Here is a 24,608-nt window from a genome sequence, read left to right as displayed (position 1 = left end):
GGAGTCTCTCCTTTCCGAAGCACTATTCCTTCTTTACTGAATCCCTCACTCCTTGACATTAACGAATTAAAACAGAAATTGCGTCGTTACGTAATACTATGGGTTCCATGAATTCTTCTTCGTAATCGAGTAATATTACTATGGAGACGACAAGATTATCTTTTAGGATACGAGTATCTCTTTTTCGATGCACTATTCCCTCTTTACTGCATTCCTCACTCCCTCACATTGACGAATAAACTCAGAAATTGCGTCGCTATGGAATACTATGCGTTCAATGACTTCTGCTTCCAAATCGAGTAACGTTTCAATGGAAACGACAGGATTTTCTTTTGGGATACGAGTTTCTCCTTTCCGATGCACTATTCCTTCTTTGCTGCATCCTTCGCCCCCTCACATTGACGAATTACACAGAGATTACGTCGCTATGAAATACTGTTGGTTCTGTGACACATGCTTCTAAATCGAGTAACGTTTCTATGGAAATGAGGGGATTTTCTTTCGGTATACGAGTATCTCCTTTCCGATGCACTATTCCTTCTATACTGCATACCTCGCTCCCTCACATTGACGGATTAAGACAGAAATTGCGTGGCTATTATATACTTTGGGTTTATAAAATAAATAAAATAAATCAAATAATATATTGTTATTTAAATATTAATTATTCTATCTGTATGATGGTGATTGCGATTGCAATTGTATTTGCTTATCTGGAACGTGGACGTTTAATTATTCGGTATCAGACGCTTGACAATGGCTTTTTCGTAAAGGCAATGTTACTCGTAGTTGACCGTGAAATAAAACTGAAATAATCGGACTTCGTAGTTAAATCGTTTCCAAAGACTGCTGCGGTAGGTGCGGACTCATAATCTAAATCTCAATATTACAATAATTTGCCAGCCATGCCAATACGTCGTACAGAGGTGATTGTCTACTAAACATAAAAAAGTTACACAGTTAGTTAAATCAGATATATTCAATGAATAAGCCTACAGTTCATAATCCTACTTACGTTTATAAATATAAATTCTTTACAGAATCGAGTGCCTAGTGTGTTTGCAACTCACAGTATTCTTCTATAACATGAAATATGGCGGTGTGCCAGACAATAAAAAAAATACGTGCTTCTCGCACCACTTCAACCAGAGCTCCCCTTTCTTAATCAAACATAAGAGTAACGTAATTGTGCTTTTGTTTTATCAGCGACACAGCGCTGCAGTTGTGTGCCATAGGCTTTATTTATTTGTCACTGATTATTTATTTAATTAATATTTTGCGTTTCCGAGGAAACTCACGCTCGGCATGCAAATGTGCCTTTATATTGCCCCCTGAATTGCGAGGCGAAAGGACACACCTGCAGGCGAGCAATTCACCTAAAGGCACAAGAAAATCTAAGTTATCTACAACTATTTACATGACTTACATTACACATTATACACATTATATACAAAATTTGAATGACGCGGGTGCGCCGTAAAAGTTCTAATGTTGGCAGATAGAGTGCGCGCATGCGCAGAAGCGTCTGTGTAACTGCGGCACTGCTGTTATATCGTACAGTTAGATCACGCGGCACAGTATTGCAGATCATATTGTTCGTGTGCGCGCGTTTTTCAGTCGTTGCACAAAGAAAATATTCAACCAAGATTACATATGAAGACTACATTCTATGACAGGTAACTTAGTTTTAAATTTACAATATTTGTTATAACACAATACAACTTAGATTGTTGAATGTTCTTAGTTACATAGTATTGTTTTGAGATACTTCAAAGAAAAATGTCCGTATTTTTCAGGTGCGTTGACCTATACACATCGTCTCGTTATTACAGTTCATATTCATCCGCTGCACAATAATTTTTTACAGGTTAGTATCGTCGTGGTAAAGTTTTTTGATCACAGTACATCGTTGTATAACAACGTGATTAATACATAAGCGTGTCCATTTCTCATTTCCATTATAGTCGTAGTGATCCAGTTCGTTGTGACTAAAAGCATTGCTTATTACAGATCAGACGTGACCCGTCGAGAAATTGGTCCACGTGCAGTTCGTTTTTTACATTCCGTGGAAGCTTGGTTGCAGAACCTCGGACGGCACATAGCTGGCGTCGATCCTTGGACAGTCCAGGTAAGAGTGTCCATCACATTTCGAGAACATTTCATTCCCTGAAGTTCCAACCAAAATTCTTCCACCCGTCGTGTTGTTTTCTGGACAGGCACTTTGTGTCCATTTAATCCAGTTAACATCTTGAAGATGGGTACTGTAGTAATATCGCTAGACGATGCACGAATTATGCACTTCACATTTTCTGTTTTTTGCTGAATATAGCTCACCTAAATGTTCGTAGTTATTAATCAAGGAAATCGTTCATCACGTTTACATAGATACGCTGCATAATGAATGGCTTTAACAGTTTCTTTCACATAGGTTTCCGCGTAGTTGCAGAGTTAGTAATGTTCGTTAATGTCCGTGAACAGTGGTTCACTATGCAATGTCTTTTTGGCACTCGTTTTGTTCAAATTTTTACATAGTAACAGTTGCACTATCCATCAGTTAAAAAAATAAGTAATTATACATACACACGTCACATATTTTCTTAGCATAAACATAATATAGTTGCACATAAACATGTTTACATCATCATTACATCGCTATAGGTTATTACATTGTGTCACATTTGATTACATGAATTGCAGATATTTACATCCTCTTTAGCGGTTTTGCTGGGATATTATCGATGTTTTTTTTTTTTGTGATGTCATCTGAAATTAAGATATGTTAGACACAACATTCATTACATCAGTAGGCAAGACCAGGCGTTTTCACTACTCAATAAATATTCAAAATAGTAAGAGAGAGAAAATGTTCGATTCCTCGCGTTTTGTGCGTGTGTGTAGAGTGTCTGTGTGGCCTTGACTACTGATAGATGCTTTTCGTGTTGAGAGATGTGCGTCTAATCTATTTCTCAAAGTAAAAGATCGCTTCACAGATGACGTCTGTCAGTTCGTCAGATGTCACACCAAGTCAGTGGTACCTTCAGTAGCAAATGTTCCGTGAAAAATTAATATGTCTTCCACTGCTACGTAATCATAAATTTTACTTTAATATTCCGTCTTTCAGGTGGAGGCGCGTGCTGAAAGTAAAGTTCTTCTGTCTTCAACTGCGTCACTGGAACCGCTGAAATGAAAATTTCTATACTACTTATTATCTGTGTTGTAACAACAGAGTTTTTCTAGTTGCTTAGCAGTATTTTGATGGGTATGACTTTGACATTATTCAGCATGAAATGCTCTAAGATCTCGGTGTGCGTATAGCCCAATAATTTTGTGAGTTCTAGGATGTTGTAACAGATACGCACCAGGATGCGGTATGTTAACAATTATATAAGGTCCTTCATATAGCAGACGCCACTTAGCGTTGCGTCGTTTGAGTGCTACAGATTTATGATGAGTACGAAGTAGTACAAGCATTCCTACCTCGAATTTTTGTTTTCTTTTTATTATGGTTCTGTGATGTTTGTTTCGTATTTGTGCGTGATGTGTCAATGTAGTCAATACTTCTTTTATTTTCTGTTCAGGTGTGATTTCCTTGTCTGACAACTTAGGTAATGGTTCTATCCACTGATCGTTCTGTTTGCAATTGAACATGATCTCGTTAGGTGTGTAATTTGTATCGTAAATATTTAAGTTATTGTGTACGTCTTCGAAAAGACTTAGGTAGGACACCCAATTAGTATGTTTTGATGAAATATAGGTCCTCATGAAACGGTTTAATTCTCGGAAAAGTCTCTCAGTCGCGTTACATTGTGGACTAAACCTCGAAATAAATATACTTTTAATGTTATTGTCCTTCAAGAAATTTCTCCATTTGTACCCAGAGTAGTATGCTGCATTATCTGATAGAATTGCTTTAGGTTTTCCCACGTGCGTCAAGTAATCACTTGAGAATCTTCGTATTATAGCATTTGCAGTGGCGGATTTTAAAGCATAAAGTTTTACATGTTTAGAAAATATATCGTAAAAAGCTAAGATATATTTGAAGCCTCCAGAGCTTGCTGGATGCGGTCCATTGATGTCAGTACACAGAATTTCCAGGGGTCTACTAGGTAAAATAGAATGTAAATCTGTTTTTGTGGATAAATTCTGAGGTTTTGATTTTTGACATATGACACATGTTTTTAGTTCCCTGTAAATTTTTCTTCTCATATTGCTAAAATAACAGTATGTACTGAGCTTTTCCAAACACTTTTTTGTCCCATAATGACCCCAAACTAAGTGTGTGTGCCAAATTAGATTACGTTCAGACTCTTTGGGAATGCATACACACCAGTTAGTAGCATTTGGATGTCGGCGGTAAAATAACACATCATTGTGTAACTTGTAATACTTAGTCAAAGGATGATTGTGTTTTTCTACCAGTAATGTTATTATCTTATACCAGTGAGGATCAGATTTTTGTAATTCAGCCATGTTTCTGCACATATCAATATAATATTGGTGATACTGCTTGTCTTGCATTAAGAGAATCCTGTAGTCATTTATATTTTCTAAGTCACTGTTGGTATCATTCATACGTTGTGGAAGTCTAGACAAAGTGTCTGCAATGGTGTTGTCCTTACCTCTTATGTACTTAATTTCAAAAGAGTAGTTCTGAAGTGTAACTGCCCATCGTGATAGTCTAGGATGTACAAGTTTACAAGTTAACAAAAATGTCAGGGCCTGGTGATCGGTGTAAATTACCGTATGTTTTCCAAATAAATAATAATTGAATTTCTTGAATGCCCATACTATGGAAAGTGTTTCTAACTCAGTAGTGGAGTATGTACGCTCACATTCAGTTAGAGTGCGACTCGCAAACCCAATAATTCTTATCTGTTCCTCCTCTTTATTCTTTACAACTTGAAATAAGCAACAGCCCAAGCCAGTACGTGAAGCGTCACAAGTCATACAAAAATCTAAATTGAAATCTGGATGGCTCAATATGTTAGCATTCACTAAAGCATGTTTAATTGTATTAAAGTCATTCTGGCACTGTTCCGACCAGATCCAAACTTGATTCTTTCTGAGTAGATTTAGCAGATGTTTACTGTTCAAAAGTGGTTGTGGCAAAAAACGTCTGAAAAAAGAACATAGCCTAAGGAATGATTTTAACTGCTTTTTAGTTCGAGGGCTAGGAAAGTTTCTGTTAGCATCTAATTTACTGGGATCCGGACGTATGCCCTGTGAATTAATGATATGTCCTAAATACTTTATCTCACTGCAACCAAATTTTGATTTTCTTAGGTTGGCTGTGACTCCAGCTTGTGCAAATTTTTCTAAAATTCTTTGAAGAGTGTCAACGTGTTCATTCCAAGATCGTGTAGCTATCAGTATATTATCTACATAGTGTGTGACTGTCTCAACTAAATCGTCGCCAAGCACGGTATCCAGGGCTGTAATGAATACCCCAGAGCTGACATTCAGTCCGAAGGGTAGAACACAAAACTGATAGGTTCGCCCCCCGAACATAAATGCAGTATATTTCCGAGAATCAGGAGTGATACCCACCTGCCAAAACGAATTAGCGAGATCTATTGTGGAAAAATATTTTGCATCTAGAAATTTCTGCAACTGCTCTTCTAAATTTTCAGGTTTTGTGTGAACCGGTAAAATTATTTCATTAATAGCTCGTGTGTCTAACACTAACCTAATGCTTCCATTTGATTTTTTGACAACAAGTAGAGGACTACAATAAGGTGAGGTGGATGGTTCAATGACCTTCCAGTCTAACATTTATTTTAATTCTTGCCACACAGCAGGTCGTTGAGATAACGGTACGTTATATGTCTTATGGTAGAAGATCTTGTGAGGCTTAACTTCAATCTTGTACACATACATGTTGGTAACACCTAATCGTTTGGTAAAAACTTGTAAATATTTGGATAACACTTCCTGTAGTTTTATACGTTCATGTACACTGAGAGCTGTAGCTTCACTTATCTTATGATCAAGCAATGTTTTCAAGTCCATTAGCTCTGTGTCAGATGAGTGTGTTTGCATGTCTTGAATGTCATTGTCAAGTACTAACTGAACCTTGTACCCTGTACAGTGTTTGTTATGCTTTAGAGTTCTCCTGTCCAAATCAATAATAATTACACTGCCTTTATCATTTAAAATACATTTACCTTTGGAGAAGTCTATAATGCAGTCCTTCCCGCTCATAATATCTATTCCTAATATGCAATTTGTCACAAGGTTTTGTACAACCAGGAATGGCCATTGTACGGTTTCATTACCTATTTTAACGTTTACAAAAACTTGCTTCGTAACCCTACATGACTTATTACCTAGTGCAGTAGTTATTTTACAGTTTTGGGCAGGAAACTCAGGCACAGGTTCCAATTCACACATCTTTTTATAGAAATTAAAAGACAAAACGCTCACAGCTGCACCTGTATCTAGGATAATAGTAGTTGGAATCCCACCTACTACACCAGTAGTAGATGCTAAAACAATTTCATTTGTGTTTAAACGACATTGTGTACTGTCTTGTAAAATTCATCTGATATATTGTTATTGTGGTTGTATCTTATAAATAAAACAGGTAGTTTTTGTTTAGAATTATTCAGCATATCATTATTCTGTTGTTCAAGTGTGGTGTCAAATAACTGATTAACATTGAAGTCGCCCCCCAAGAATTCTTCAGCCACGACCTGGGGCAAAGTAGTGACTGTTTCTAGTTTGTTGGATTATCATTTGTACTAGGTACTGACACAGATTGAGGTTGTGCATCAGGTGTCATTTCTATTATATTCACATTCGGATATTGCCTATTATGATCTCCAAACTTTTGCGGTTGTTGTTGCTGTTGCGCATTATAACTTACCGGTCGGTCGTAAGGTATGCTCCAATTTTGACCTGGTGGCTGCTGTGGTAAAGCAGAGTTTGAATGAAAGTACTGATCGTTACGAGTCCAACCTTGATGCTGTCTTGGCTCGTAGTTATTATTATTTCTATTTCTGTTTGTGTTTTTGTTATTACCTTTGTATCCGTTGTTACCGTTGTAGTTATTACCGCGGTGCCTTTTGTATGGATTGCCGCATGAAATGTTATTACTGTTGTAACTATTGTTTGTATTGGAATACGCGTGTTGATTTTGATTTCCGTACTGAGACGGCATGTGAGTTTGCTGTTTTTGTTGTACCGCGTATCCAACTGTGGGCGCGCCAGAATTGTGTTGGCAAGCCTGCATGTTTTGCATACCACTAGTGTAAACATTGTGGCTGCTGTTTTGCCGCGCGAAGCGCTGATCTTCAAGTAACATGTCAACCGAATCTAAAGCTCTTCAAAAATAATCTGAATCGTCATCCGGGATATGTAGGAGTTTTTCTTTAATGTTGAAAGGCAATTTGGCCTTCAACGCACGGAGTATATCACGCGTTGCGACTGGTTCGTCTAAAAAATGTCCCATGTTCAAGTATTTTTCAAAATATCTGCGTGAGTTACCATTTTTACTGTTAAAAGTTTCAGGTTCTAAAATTTGTCTTCTGAGTCGCTCCTGGACGGATTGCGACCAGAATTTGTTCAGAAAAGCACGCTCAAACTCACTGTACGTGGTACATACGTCAGCTTGACTGTATGCCCAGACAGCTGCATCGCCTTGGATGTAACCGACAATATATGAAATCTTTTTCCGGTCACTCCAAGTGCGTGGAAATGCGTTACTAAAAGATTTAAGAAAAATCACCGGATGAATGGTTCGTTTTTCTGGGATAAAAATCTGAAATTGCCTGTGTTTCATTAAGCCTTCATCTTCCTTCGCATTGTGATATGGATTTATTCCACTGTAATTACTGGTATGTTCAGCTGGCGAGTAATTACGATAATGTTGCTGTGGTTTACCAAGATAATAGCTTGTGTTTGTGTTTCCACATCGTGGTATGTGTTGTAGTCGTGGTGTGTTTTGTTCTTGTGTATTTGTCGTGTGCGGAATGTGTGTATCATACTCGAATGTATATTGGTTTCTGAACTGTACATTTTGACTGATATTTTCGTTACATTCAGACTGTAGTTGATCGGTGAATTGTCTCATGGGTGCAGTGACGGATTGTACTGCGTCACTGATCAGCTGTTTGTTATTAGTAATGTATTGCGCTACGGAGTCGTGCACAATTGTTGGTAAATTTTCACGTAAGCATCTATCAAAATGTTTGTCTTTGTTCTCAACCCAATCATGAAATTCTTTATTAATATTTTGAAAATGAGCTGTGGCATCTGATTGTAAGATGTCAGTCAGGTGTTGTTCAACATTGTCAAATTTATTCTGTACGTCAGTAATTCGTTTTTCAAGATTGTCATGTACTGAAGGATATGTTTGAATTTGTTCAGTAAGAACTTCACACGTGACATTAAGGTTTTTTACTTGTGTCTGTAAAAGTGCTACGTCAGTTGTAGTCTTTTCTTGTCTCGTATTGAGCTGGGAAAATTTAGTACTGAGTTCGGTCATCTGTTTGGTCAGTGTGGCGTCTGTAAGTTCCACACGTTTACACAAAGTGTCATTACCTATCTTGATTGCTATGAGATCAGATTTGATTTCGTCATTTTGTGTTTTTAACTGTTCATTTTGTGTCTCTAATTGTGCCTTTAAGGTTGCCATGTTTTCGGCGTTTTGTTTCATTAGCATTTGTAACATGTCGGCAATGTTTACCGTTTGCAAGGTCTCTGCCCCCGCCGCGTCATTAGACGTGACGTCATGCATTAACATGGGCTTTGATTGAGATTTTGAAATTTTTGTAGTGGACGGCCTATCGTCAAAATTTTCGTCAACACTTGCGTCAATGTTTGATGAATCGTCACTACCGGTTGCTGTCGTAAAGTCATTTTCTAACACTTGTCTCACGTCCGAGTCGGATTGCGTCTGAATAGTACGTCCTTGCTGTTCCATTTTTGCGTATTGTTTTCTAGTTATTACCATGCCACACGTGATATATGTTTCAAGAAAATTTTTGACACTGATTTTAAAATAAAATGTAGTTGAGCATGAATCGCTCGTAGCAACAATGGCTGTCTGTTAATTTAAAAATATAAACTGAATTTGAGATTATTGGTAATGGCTGCTGGCCATGTTACATGATATCGTACAGAAGTCGGCCATATTGTAAACTCGTGTATTGGTATTGTTGCATACGTTATTGTGTAGGGAAAAGTACTGAAAATGAAATTTATCACTGAAACTGTTATGCGGAAAAGAAACACTACAGAATTTACTGAAAAGCTAATACCCTGAATTATACGTTTGGTCAAGCCTACCAATGCAAAGATGCTGCGTCTTACCTTATTTTGCTGGAAGTTTCATTGCGTCTTAGCGCAAAATTTCAGAATTGGAAAATATCTTCAGATTTTGTTATCTCTCATACATTGACGTCCAGGTCCAGAAAGTTGATTTTTTACATGAAACAAAGAGAACAATGTAACAAATGACAAAATAACAAGTCCGACACGCAGTCGCCAATATAAAATAAATAAAAAAATATTATTGTTATTTTAAATATGTTAATTATTCTATCTGTATGATGGTGATTGCGATTGCAATTGTATTTGCTTATCTGGTACGTGGACGTTTAATTATTCGGTATCAGACGCTTGACAATGGCTTTTTCGTAAAGGCAATGTTACTCGTAGTTGACCGTGAAATAAAACTGAAATAATCGGACTTCGTAATTAAATCGTTTCCAAAGACTGCTGCGGTAGGTGCGGACTCATAATCTAAATCTCAATATTACAATAATTTGCCAGCCATGCCAATACGTCGTACAGAGGTGATTGTCTACTAAACATAAAAAAGTTACACAGTTAGTTAAATCAGATATATTCAATGAATAAGCCTACAGTTCATAATCCTACTTACTTTTATAAATATAAATACTTTACAGAATCGAGTGCCTAGTGTGGTTGCAACTCGCAGTATTCTTCTATAACATGAAATATGGCGGTGTGCCAGACAATAAAAAAAATACGTGCTTCTCGCACCACTTCAACCAGAGCTCCCCTTTCTTAATCAAACATAAGAGTAACGTAATTGTGCTTTTGTTTTATCAGCGACACAGCGCTGCAGTTGTGTGCCATAGGCTTTATTTATTTGTCACTGATTATTTATTTAATTAATATTTCGCGTTTCCGAGGAAACTCACGCTCGGCATGCAAATGTGCCTTTATAGGTTCTATGACTTTTCCTTCTAAATCGAGTAACGTTTCTATGGAAACGACAGGATTTCCTTTTGAGATACGAGTATCTCCTTTCCGATGCACTATTCCTTCTTTACTGCATCCCTCGCTCCCTCACACTGACGAATTAACACAGAAATTGCGTCGCTGTGATAAACTATGTGTTCTATGGGTTCTCCTTCTAAATGGAGTAACGTTTCAATGGAAACGACAGGAATTTCTTTTGGGATACGAGTATCTCCTATCCGATGCAGTATTCCCTCTTTCCTGCATCCGTGGCTCCCTCACATTGACGAATTAACACTGAAATTGCGTCGCTATGAAATACTATGGGTTCTATGACATCTCTATCTAAATCGAGTAACGTTTCTATAGAAACGACAGGATTTTCTTTAGAGATACGACTATATACTTTCCGATGCACTATTGCTTCTGTACTGAACCCTCGCACCCTCACATTGGCGAATTATCAATGAAATTGCGTCGCTATGAAATACTATGGGTTCTATGACTTCTCCTTCTAAATCGAGTAACGTTTCTATGGAAAAGACAGGATTTTCTTTTGGGATACGAGTATCTCCTTTCCGATGCACTATTCCCTCTTTACTGCATCTCTCGCTCCCTCACATTGACGAGTTAACACAGAAGATGCGTCGCTATGAAATACAATGGGTTCCATGACTTCTCTTTCTAATTCGGCAACGTGTCTATGGAAACAACAGGATTTTCTTTTATTATACGACTATCTCCTTTCCGATGCAGTATTAGTTCTTTACTGCATCCCTCGCTCCCTCACATTCACGAATAAGCATAGAAATTGCGTCGCTATGAAATACTATAGGTTCTATAACTTCTCTTTCTAAATCGAGTAACGTTTCTATGGAAACGACAGGATATTGTTTTCGGATACGACTATCTCCTTTCCGATGCACTATTCCTTCTTTACTTCATCCTTCGCTCCCTCACATTGACGAATTATCGCAGAAATTGCGTCGCTATGAAATACTACGGGTTCTATGAGTTCTCCTTCTAAATCGAGTAACGTTTCTATGGTAACGACAGGATTTTCTTCTGGTACACGAGTATCTCCTATCCGATGCACTATTCCTTCGGTACTTAATCCCTCGCTCCCTCACATTGATGAATTAACACTGATATTGCGTCGCTTTGAAATATAAGGCGTTCTATGACTCCCCCTTCAATATCGAGTAACGTTTCTATTGAAACCACAGGATTTTCTTTTGGGATACGAGTATCTCCTTTCCGATGCACTATTCCCTCTTTACTGCATCCCTCGCTCTCTCACATTGACGAATTAACGCGGAAATTGCGTCGCTATGAATTACCATGGGTTCTATGACTTCTCCCTCTAAATCAAGTAACGTTTCTATAGAAACGACAGGATTTTCTTTTATGATGCGAGTATCTCCTTTCCGATGCACTATTAGTTCCTTACAGCATCCCCCGCTCCCTCACACAGACGAATAAGCATAGAAATTGCGTCGCCTTCAAATACTATGGGTTCTATGACTTCTCCTTCTAAATCGAGTAACGTTTCTAAGGAAACAACGGGATTTTTTTTTTGGGATACAACTATCTCCTTTCCGATGCACTATTCCTTCTGTACTGCATCCCTCGCTTCCTCACATTGGCGAATTAACACAGAAATTGCGTCGCAATGAAATACTATTGGTTCTATGACTTCACCTTCTAATTCGAGTAACGTTTCTATGGAAACGACAGGATTTTCTTTTGGGATACGAGTATCTTAATTCCGCAGCACTATTCCGTCTTTACTGCATCCCTCGCTCCCTCACACTGACAAATTAACACAGAAATTGCGTCGCTACGAAATACTATGGGTTCCATGAATTGTCCTTCTTAACCGAGTGATATATCTATGGAAACGACAAGATTATCTTTTTGGATACGAGTACCTCCTTTCCGTTGCACTATTAGTTCATTACTGCATCCCTCGCCCCCTCACATTGACGAATAAACACAGAAAATGCGTCGCTATGAACTAGAATGTCTTCTATTACTTCACCTTCTAATTCGAGCAACGTTTCTATGGAAACGACAGGATTTTCTTTTGGGATACGAGTATCTCCTTTCCGATGCACTATTCCTTCTTTACTGCGTCAATCGCTCCCTCACATTGACGAATTAACACAGAAATTGCGTGGCAGTGAAATACTATGGGTTCTATGACTTCTCCTTCTAAATCGAGTAACGTTTCTATGGAAACGAGAGGATTTTCTTCTGGTATACCAGTATCTCCTTTCAGATGCACTTTTCCTTCTTTACTGCTACCTTGGCTCCCTCACATTGACGAATTAACACAGTAATAGCGACGCTATGGAATACTATGTGTTCTATGACTTCTCTTTCTACATCGAGTAACGTTTCTATAGAAACGACAGGATTTTCTTTTGAGATACGACTATATCCTTTCCGATGCACTATTCCTTCTGTACTGCATCCCTCGCTCCCTCACATTGGCGAATTAACAATGAAATTGCGTCGCTATGAAATACTAAGTGTTCTATGACTTCTCCTTCTAAATCGACTAACGTATCTATTGAAATGACAGGATTTTCTTTTGGGATACGAGTATCTCCTTTCCGTTGCACTATTCCTTCTTCACTGCATCCCTCGCTCCCTCACATTGACGGATTAACACAGAAATTGCGTGGCAATGAAATACTATTGATTCTATGACTTCTCCTTTTGAATCGAGTAACGTTTCTATGGAAACGACAGGATTTTCTCCTGGTATACGAGAATCTCCTTTCCGATGCGCCATTCCTTCTTTACTGCATCCCCCGCTCCCTCACATTGACGAATTAACACAGGTATTGCGTCGCTATGAAATACTATTGGTTCTATGACTTCTCCTTCTAAATCGAGTAACGTTTCTATGGAAACGACAGGTTTTGCTTTTGGGATACGAGTATCTCCTTTCCGATGCACTATTTCTTCTGTACTGCATCCCTCGCTCCCTCACATTGGCGAATTAACACAGAAATTGCGTGGCTATGAAAGACTAAGGGATATATGGCTTCCCCTCCTAAATCGAGTAATGTTTCTACTGAAACGACAGGATTCTCTTTTGGGATACGAGTATCATCTTTCCGATGCACTATTCCCTCTGTACTGCATCCCTCGCTCCCGCACATTGACGAATTAACACAGATATTGCGTCGCTTTGAAATACAATGCGTTCTATTACTCCCCCTTCAAAATCGAGTAACGTTTCTATGGAAACTTCAGGAATTTCTTTTGGGATACGAGTATCTCCTCTCCGATGCACTATTTCCTCTTTACAGCATCCCTCGGTCAATCACATTGAGGAACTATCGCGGAAATTGGCTCGCAATGATATACTATGGGTTCTATGACTTCTCCCTCTAAATCGAGTAACGTTTCTATGTAAGCGACAGGATTTTCTTTTGGGATACGTGTATTTCCTTTCCGATGCACTATTCCTTCTTTACTACGTCCCTCGCTTCCTCACATTGACGAATTAACACAGAAATTGCGTCGCTATGAAATACTATCCGTTCTATGACTTCTCCTTCTAAATCGAGTAACGTTTCTTTTGAAATGAAAGGATTTTGTTTTGGGATACGAGTATCTCTTTTCCGATGCACTATCCCTTCTTCACTGCATCCCTCACTCCCTCACATTGACGAATTAACACAGAAATTGCGTGGCAATGAAATACTATTGATTCTATGACTTCTACATCTAAATCGAGTAACGTTTCTATGGAAACGAAAGGATTTTCGCCTCGTATACGAGTATCTCCTTTCCGATGCGCTATTCCTTCTTTACTGCATCCCTCGCTCCCTCACATTGACGAATTAACACCGATATTGCGTCGCTATGGAATACTATGGGTTCTATGACTTCTCCTTCTAAATCGAGTAACGTTTCTATTGAAACGACAGGATTTTCTTTTCGGATACAAGTATCATCTTTCCGAGGCACTATTCCTTCTGTACTGCATCCCTCGCTCCCTCACATTGTCGAATTAACACAGATATTGCGTCGCTTTGAAATACAATGCGTTCTATTACTCCCCCTCCAAAATCGAGTAACGTTTCTATGGAAAAGAAAGGAATTTCTTTTGGGATACGAGTATCTCCTTTCCGATACACTATTCCCTCTTTACTGCATCCGTCGGCCAATCACATTGACGAATTAACGCAGATATAGCGTCGCTTTGAAATACAATGCGTTCTATGACTTCCCCTTCTAATTGGAGTAACGTTTCTATTGAAACGACAGGATTTTCTTTTGGGATACGAGTATCTCCTTTCCGATTTACTTTTCCTTCTTTACTGCTTCCTTGGCTCCCTCACATCGACGAATTATAGCAGAAATTGCGTCGCTATGAAATACTACGGGTTCTATGAGTTCTCCTTCTAAATCGAGTAACGTTTCTATGGAAACGACAGGATTTTCTTTTGGGATACGAGTATCTCCTTTCCGATGAACTATTCCTTCTTTACTGCATCCCTCGCACTTTCACATTGATGAATTAGCACTGAAATTGCGTGGCTATGATATACTATGGGTTCTATGACTTCTCCTTCTAAATCGAGTAACGTTTCTATGGTAACGACAGGAATTTCTTCTGGCATACGAGAATCTCCTTTCCCATGCACTATTCTATCTGTACTTTAGTCCTCGCTCCCTCACGTTGACGATTTAACACTGATATTGCGTCGCTTTGAAATACAATGCGTTCTATGACTCCCCCTACAAAATCGAGTAACGTTTCTATTGAAACCACAGGATTTTCTTTTGGGATACGAGTATCTCCTTTGCGAAGCACTATTCCCTCTTTACTGTATTCCTCGCTCTTTCACATTCACGAATTAACGCGGAAATTGCATGGCATTAAAATACAATGCGTTCTATGACTCCCCCTTCAAAATCGAGTAACGTTTCTATTGAAACCACAGGATTATCTTTTGGGATACGAGTATCTCCTTTCCGATGCACTATTCCCTCTTTACTGCATCACTCGCTCTCTCACATTGACGAATTAACGCGGTAATTGCGTCGCTATGAAATACTATGGGTTCTATGGCTTCTCTTTCTAAAACGAGTATCGTTTCTGTGGAAACGACAGGAATATCTATTGGGATTCGAGTATCTCCTTTCCGATCCAATATTCCCTCTCTACTGCATCCCTCGCTCCTTCACATTGACGAAGTAACGCAGAAATTGCGTCGCTATGAAATACTCTGGGTTCTATGACTTCTCCTTCTAAATCGATTAACGTTTCTATTGAAATGACAGGATTTTCTTTTGGGATACGAGTATCTCCTTTCCGATGCACTATCCCTTCTTCACTCCATCCCTCGCTCCCGCACATTGACGAATTAACACAGATATTGCGTCGCTTTGAAATACAATGCGTTCTATTACTCCCCCTTCAAAATCGAGTAACGTTTCTATAGAAAGGACAGGAATTTCTTTTCGGATACGAGTATCTCCTTTCCGATGCACTTTTCCTTCTTTACTGCTTCCTTGGCTCCCTCACATTGACGAATTAATACAGTAATAGCGACGCTATGGAATACTATGTGTTCTATGACTTCGCTTTCTACGTCGAGTAACGTTTCTATAGAAACGACAGGATTTTCTTTTGAGATAGGACTATATCCTTTCCGATGCACTATTCCTTCTGTACTGCTCCCTCGCTCCCTCACATTGGCGAATTATCAATGAAATGGCGTCGCTATGAAATACTATGGGTTCTATGAATTCTCCTTCTCAATCGAGTAACGTTTCTATGGAAACGACAGGATTTTCTTTTGGGATACGAGTATCTCCTTTCCGATGCACTATTCCCTCTTTACTGCATCTCTCGCTCCCTCACATTGACGAATTATCACAGAGGATGCGTCGCTATGAAATACTATGGGTTCCATTACTTCTCTTTCTAAATCGCGTACCGCTTCTATGGAAACAACAGGATTTTCTTTTATGATACGAGTATCTCCTTTCCGATGCACTATTAGTTCTTTACTGCGTCCCTCGCTCCCTCACATTGACGAATAAGCACAGAAATTGCGTCGCTATGAAATACTATAGGTTCTATAACATCTCCTTCTAAATCTAGTAACGATTCTATGGAAACGACATGATTTTGTTTTCGGATACGACTATCTCCTTTCCGATGCACTCTTCCTTCTTTACTTCATCCCTCGCTCCCTCACTTTGACGAATTATCGCAGAAATTGCGTCGCTATGAAATACTACGGGTTCTATGAGTTCTCCTTCTATATCGAGTAACGTTTCTATGGAAACGACAGGATTTTCTTTTGGGATACGAGTATCTCCTTTCCGATGAACTATTCCTTCTTTACTGCATCCCTCGCACTTTCACATTGATGAATTAGCACTGAAATTGCGTGGTTATGATATACTATGGGTTCTACAACTTCTCCTTCTAAATCGAGTAACTTTTCTATGGTAACAACAGGAATTTCTTCTGGCATACGAGTATCTCTTTTCCCATGCTCTATTCTATCTGTACTTTATCCCTCGCTCCCTCACATTGACGATTTAACACTGATATTGCGTCGCTTTGAAATACAATGCGTTCTATGACTCCCCCTTCAAAATCGAGTAACGTTTCTATTGAAACCACAGGATTTTCTTTTGGGAAACGAGTATCTCCTTTCCGATGCACTATTCCTTCTTTACTGCGTCAATCGCTCCCTCACATTGACGAATTAACACAGAAATTGCGTGGCAGTGAAATACTATGGGTTCTATGACTTCTCCTTCTAAATCGAGTAACGTTTCTATGGAAACGAGAGGATTTTCTTCTGGTATACGAGTATCTCCTTTGCGATGCACTATTCCTTCTGTATTGCATCCCTCGCTCCCTCACATTGACGAATTAACACAGATATTGCGTCGCTTTGAAATACAATGCGGTCTAAGACTTCCCCTTCTAATTTGAGTAACGTTTCTATTGAAACGAAAGGATTTTCTTTTGGGATACGAGCATCTCCTTTCAGATGCACTTTTCCTTCTTTACTGCTACCTTGGTTCCCTCACATTGACGAATTAACACAGTAATAGCGACGCTATGGAGTACTATGTGTTCTATGACTTCTCTTTCTACATCGATTAACGTTTCTATAGAAACGACAGGATTTTCTTTTGAGATACGACTATATCCTTTCCGATGCACTATTCCTTCTGTACTGCATCCCTCGCTCCCTCACATTGGCGAATTAACAATGAAATTGCGTCGCTATGAAATACTAAGTATTCTATGACTTCTCCTTCTAAATCGACTAACGTATCTATTGAAATGACAGGATTTTCTTTTGGGATACGAGTATCTCCTTTCCGTTGCACTATTCCTTCTTCACTGCATCCCTCGCTCCCTCACATTGACGAATTAACACAGAAATTGCGTGGCAATGAAATACTATTTATTCTATGACTTCTCCTTTTGAATCGAGTAACGTTTCTATGGAAACGACAGGATTTTCTCCTGGTATACGAGAATCTCCTTTCCGATGCGCCATTCCTTCTTTACTGCATCCCCCGCTCCCTCACATTGACGAATTAACACAGGTATTGCGTCGCTATGAAATACTATTGGTTCTATGACTTCTCCTTCTAAATCGAGTAACGTTTCTATGGAAACGACAGGTTTTGCTTTTGGGATACGACTATCTCCTTTCCGATGCACTATTTCTTCTGTACTGCATCCCTCGCTCCCTCACATTGGCGAATTAACACAGAAATTGCGTGGCTATGAAAGACTAAGGGATATATGGCTTCCCCTCCTAAATCGAGTAATGTTTCTACTGAAACGACAGGATTCTCTTTTGGGATACGAGTATCATCTTTCCGATGCACTATTCCCTCTGTACTGCATCCCTCGCTCCCGCACATTGACGAATTAACACAGATATTGCGTCGCTTTGAAATACAATGCGTTCTATTACTCCCCCTTCAAAATCGAGTAACGTTTCTATGGAAACTTCAGGAATTTCTTTTGGGATACGAGTATCTCCTTTCCGATGCACTATTTCCTCTTTACAGCATCCCTCGGTCAATCACATTGAGGAACTAACGCGGAAATTAGCTCGCAATGATATACAATGGGTTCTATGACTTCCCCTCCAAAATCGAGTAACGTTTCTATGGAAACGATAGGAATTTCTTTTGGGATACGAGTATCTCCTTTCCGATACACTATTCCCTCTTTACTGCATCCGTCGGCCAATCACATTGACGAATTAACGCTGATATAGCGTCGCTTTGAAATACAATGCGTTCTATGACTTCCCCTTCTAATTGGAGTAACGTTTCTATTGAAACGACAGGATTTTCTTTTGGGATACGAGTATCTCCTTTCCGATTTACTTTTCCTTCTTTACTGCTTCCTTGGCTCCCTCACATTGACGAATTATAGCAGAAATTGCGTCGCTATGAAATACTACGGGTTCTATGAGTTCTCCTTCTAAATCGAGTAACGTTTCTATGGAAACGACAGGATTTTCTTTTGGGATACGAGTATCTCCTTTCCGATGAACTATTCCTTCTTTACTGCATCCCTCGCACTTTCACATTGATGAATTAGCACTGAAATTGCGTGGCTATGATATACTATGGGTTCTATGACTTCTCCTTCTAAATCGAGTAACGTTTCTATGGTAACGACAGGAATTTCTTCCGGCATACGAGTATCTCCTTTCCCATGCACTATTCAATCTGTACTTTAGTCCTCGCTCCCTCACGTTGACGATTTAACACTGATATTGCGTCGCTTTGAAATACAATGCGTTCTATGACTCCCCCTTCAAAATCGAGTAACGTTTCTATTGAAACCACAGGATTTTCTTTTGGGATACGAGTATCTCCTTTGCGAAGCACTATTCCCTCTTTACTGTATTCCTCGCTCTTTCACATTGACGAATTAACGCGGAAATTGCCTCGCATTAAAATACAATGCGTTCTATGACTCCCCCTTCAAAATCGAGTAACGTTTCTATTGAAACCACAGGATTATCTTTTGGGATACGAGTATCTCCTTTCCGATGCACTATTCCCTCATTACTGCATCCCGCGCTCTCTCACATTAACGAATTAACGCGGTAATTGCGTCGCTATGAAATACTATGTGTTCTATGGCTTCTCTTTCTAAAACGAGTATCGTTTCTGTGGAAACGACAGGAATATCTATTGGGATTCGAGTATCTCCTTTCCGATCCAATATTCCCTCTCTACTGCATCCCTCGCTCCTTCACATTGACGAAGTAACGCAGAAATTGCGTCGCTATGAAATACTCTGTGTTCTATGACTTCTCCTTCTAAATCGATTAACGTTTCTATTGAAATGACAGGATTTTCTTTTGGGATACGAGTATCTCCTTTCCGATGCACTATCCCCTCTTCACTCCATCCCTCGCTCCCGCACATTGACGAATTAACACAGATATTGCGTCGCTTTGAAATACAATGCGTTCTATTAATCCCCCTTCAAAATCGAGTAACGTTTCTATGGAAACGACAGGAATTTCTTTTGGGATACTAGTATCTCCTTTCCGATGCACTTTTCCTTCTTTACTGCTTCCTTGGATCCCTCACATTGACGAATTAACACAGTAATAGCGACGCTATGGAATACTATGTGTTCTATGACTTCGCTTTCTACGTCGAGTAACGTTTCTATAGAAACGACAGGATTTTCTTTTGAGATAGGACTATTTCCTTTCCGATGCACTATTCCTTCTGTACTGCTCCCTCGCTCCCTCACATTGGCGAATTATCAATGAAATGGCGTCGCTATGAAATACTATGGGTTCTATGAATTCTCCTTCTCAATCGAGTAACGTTTCTATGGAAACGACAGGATTTTCTTTTGGGATACGAGTATCTCCTTTCCGATGCACTATTCCCTCTTCACTGCATCTCTCGCTCCCTCACATTGACGAATTATCACAGAGGATGCGTCGCTATGAAATACTATGGGTTCCATTACTTCTCTTTCTAAATCGCGTACCGCTTCTATGGAAACAACAGGATTTTCTTTTATGATACGAGTATCTCCTTTACGATGCACTATTAGTTCTTTACTGCGTCCCTCGCTCCCTCACATTGACGAATAAGCACAGAAATTGCGTCGCTATGAAATACTATAGGTTCTATAACATCTCCTTCTAAATGTAGTAACGATTCTATGGAAACGACATGATTTTGTTTTCGGATACGACTATCTCCTTTCCGATGCACTCTTCCTTCTTTACTTCATCCCTCGCTCCCTCACTTTGACGAATTATCGCAGAAATTGCGTCGCTATGAAATACTACGTGTTCTATGAGTTCTCCTTCTAAATCGAGTAACGTTTCTATGGAAACGACAGGATTTTCTTTTGGGATACGAGTATCTCCTTTCCGATGAACTATTCCTTCTTTACTGCATCCCTCGCACTTTCACATTGATGAATTAGCACTGAAATTGCTTGGTTATGATATACTATGGGTTCTACGACTTCTCCTTCTAAATCGAGTAACGTTTCTATGGTAACAACAGGAATTTCTTCTGGCATACGAGTATCTCTTTTCCCATGCTCTATTCTATCAGTACTTTATCCATCGCTCCCTCACATTGACGATTTAACACTGATATTGCGTCGCTTTGAAATACAATGCGTTCTATGTCTCCCCCTTCAAAATCGAGTAACTTTTCTATTGAAACCACAGGATTTTCTTTTGGGATACGAGTATCTCCTTTCCGATGCACTATTCCCTCTTTACTGCATCCCTCGCTCTCTCACATTGACGAATTAACGCGGAAACTGCGTCGCTATGAAATACTATGGGTTCTATGACTTCTCTTTCCAAAACGAGTATCGTTTCTGTGGAAACTGCAGGAATATCTATTGGGATACGAGTATCTCCTTTCCGATCAAATATTCCCTCTCTACTGCATCCCTCGCTCCTTCACGTTGACGAAGTAACGCAGAAATTGCGTCGCTATGAAATACTCTGGGTTCTATGACTTCTCCTTCTAAATCGAGTAACGTTTCTATTGAAATGACAGGATTTTGTTTTGGGATACGAGTATCTCCTTTCCGATGCACTATCCCTTCTTCACTGCATCCCTCGCTCCCTCACATTGACGAATTAACACAGAAATTGCGTGGCAATGAAATAATATTGATTCTATGACTTCTCCTTTTGAATCGAGTAACGTTTCTATGGAAACGACAGGATTTTCTCCTGGTATACGAGCATCTCCTTTCCGATGCGCTATTCCTTCTTTACTGCATCCTTCGCTCCCTCACATTGACGAACTAACACAGGTATTGCGTCGCTATGAAATGCTATGAGTTCTATGACTTCTCCTTCTAAATGGAGTAACGTTTCTATGGAAACGACAGGTTTTGCTTTTGGGATACGACTATCTCCTTTCCGATGCACTATTTCTTCTGTACTGCATCCCTCGCTCCCTCACATTGGCGAATTAACACAGAAATTGCGTGCCTATGAAAGACTATGGGATATATGGCTTCCCCTCCTAAATCGAGTAATGTTTCTATTGAAACGACAGGATTTTCTTTTGGGATACGAGTATCACCTTTCCGATGCACTATGCCCTCGGTACTGCATCCCTCGCTCCCGCACATTGACGAATTAACACAGATATTGCGTCGCTTTGAAATACAATGCGTTCTATTACTCCCCCTTCAAAATCGAGTAACGTTTCTATGGAAACGACAGAAATTTCTTTTGGGATACGAGTATCTCCTTTCCGATGCACTATTCCCTCTTTACTGCATCCCTCGATCAATCACATTGACGAATTAACGCGAAAATTGGCTCGCTATGATATACTATGGGTTCTATGACTTCTCCCTCTAAATCGAGTAACGTTTCTATGTAAGAGACAGGATTTTCTTTTGGGATACGTGTATGTCCTTTCCGATGCGCTATTCCTTCTTTACTAAGTCTCTCGCTCCCTCACATTGACGAATTAACACAGAAATTGCGTCGCTATGAAATACTATGGGTTCTATGACTTCTCCTTCCGAATCGAGAAACGTTTCTATGGAAACGACAGGATTTTCTTTTGGGATGCGAGTATCTCCTTTCCGATGCACTCCTCCTTCTTTACTACATCCCCCCTCCCTCACATTGACGAATTAACACAGATATTGTGTCGCTATGAGGTACTATGGGTTCAATGACTTCTCCTTCTAAATCGAGTAACGTTTCTATTGAAATGACAGGATTTTTTTTTGGGATACGAGTATCTCTTTTCCGATGCACTATCCCTTCTTCACTGCATCCCTCACTCCCTCACATTGACGAATTAACACAGAAATTGCGTGGCAATGAAATACTATTGATTCTATGACTTCTACTTCTAAATCGAGTAACGTTTCTATGGAAACGACAGGATTTGCTTTTGGGATACGACTATCTCCTTTGCGATGCACTCTTCCTTCTTTACTTCATCCCTCGCTCCCTCACTTTGACGAATTATCGCAGAAATTGCGTCGCTATTAAATACTACGGGTTCTATGAGTTCCCCTTCTAAGTCGAGTAACGTTTCTATGGAAACGACAGGATTTTCTTTTGGGATGAAGTATTCCTTCTTTACTTCATCCCTCGCACTTTCACATTGATGAATTAGCACTGAAATTGCGTGGCTATGATATACTATGGGTTCTACGACTTCTCCTTCTAAATCGAGTAACGTTTCTATGGTAACGACAGGAATTTCTTCTGGCATACGAGTATCTCTTTTCCCATGCACTATTCTATCTGTACTTTATCCCTCGCTCCCTCACATTGACGATTTAACACTGATATTGCCTCGCTTTGAAATACAATGCGTTCTATGACTCCCCCTTCAAAATCGAGTAACGTTTCTATTGAAACCACAGGATTTTCTTTTGGGATACGAGTATCTCCTTTCCGAAGCACTATTCCCTCTTTACTGCAATCCTCGCTCTTTCACATTGACGAATTAACGCGGAAATTGCATCGCTTTGAAATACAATGCGTTCTATGACTTCCCCTTCAAAATCGAGTAACTTTTCTATTGAAACCACAGGATTTTCTTTTGGGATACGAGTATCTCCTTTCCGATGCACTATTCCCTCTTTACTGCATCCCTCGCTCTCTCACATTGACGAATTAACGCGGAAATTGCGTCGCTATGAAATACTATGGGTTCTATGACTTCTCTTTCTAAAACGAGTATCGTTTCTGTGGAAACGGCAGGAATATCTATTGGGATACTAGTATCTTCTTTCCAATCCAATATTCCCTCTCTACTGCATCCCTCGCTCCTTCACATTGACGAAGTAACGCAGAAATTGCGTCGCTATGAAATACTCTGGGTTCTATGACTTCTCCTTCTAAATCGAGTAACGTTTCTATTGAAATGACAGGATTTTGTTTTGGGATACGAGTATCTCCTTTCCGATGCACTACCCCTACTTCACTGCATCCCTCGCTCCCTCACATTGACGAATTAACACAGAATATGCGTGGCAATGAAATACTATTGATTCTATGACTTCTCCTTTTGAATCGAGTAACGTTTCTATGGAAACGACAGGATTTTCTCCTGGTATACGAGCATCTCCTTTCCGATGCGCTATTCCTTCTTTACTGCATCCCTCGCTCCCTCACATTGACGAATTAACACAGGTATTGCGTCGCGATGAAATGCTATGGGTTCTATGACTTCTCCTTCTAAATCGAGTAACGTTTCTATGGAAACGACAGGTTTTGCTTTTGGGATACGACTATCTCCTTTCCGATGCACTATTCCTTCTGTACTGCATCCCTCGCGCCCTCACATTGGCGAATTAACACACAAAATTGCGTGGCTATGAAAGACTATGGGATATATGGCTTCCCCTCCTAAATCGAGTAATGTTTCTATCGAAACGACAGGATTTTCTTTTGGGATACGAGTATCACCTTTCCGATGCACTATGCCCTCTGTACTGCAACCCTCGCTCCCGCACATTGACGAATTAACACAGATATTGCGTCGCTTTGAAATACAATGCGTTCTATTACTCCCCCTTCAAAATCGAGTAACGTTTCTATGAAAAACGACAGGAATTTCTATTGGGATACGAGTATCTCCTTTCCGATGCACTATTCCCTCTTTAGTGCATCCCTCGGTCAATCACATTGACGAACTAACGCGGAAATTGGCTCGCTATGATATACTATGTGTTCTATGACTTCTCCCTCTAAATCGAGTAACGTTTCTATGTAGGCGACAGGATTTTCTTTTGGGATACGTGTATGTCCTTTCCGATGCGCTATTCCTTCTTTACTACGTCTCTCGCTCCCTAACATTGACGAATTAACACAGAAATTGCGTCG

This window comes from Schistocerca serialis, chromosome 1 (assembly GCF_023864345.2).
Source record: "Schistocerca serialis cubense isolate TAMUIC-IGC-003099 chromosome 1, iqSchSeri2.2, whole genome shotgun sequence".
Lineage (NCBI taxonomy): Eukaryota > Metazoa > Arthropoda > Insecta > Orthoptera > Acrididae > Schistocerca > Schistocerca serialis.
The sequence above is the reverse complement of the archived record's forward strand: the minus strand, read 5'-3'. Positions refer to the sequence as shown.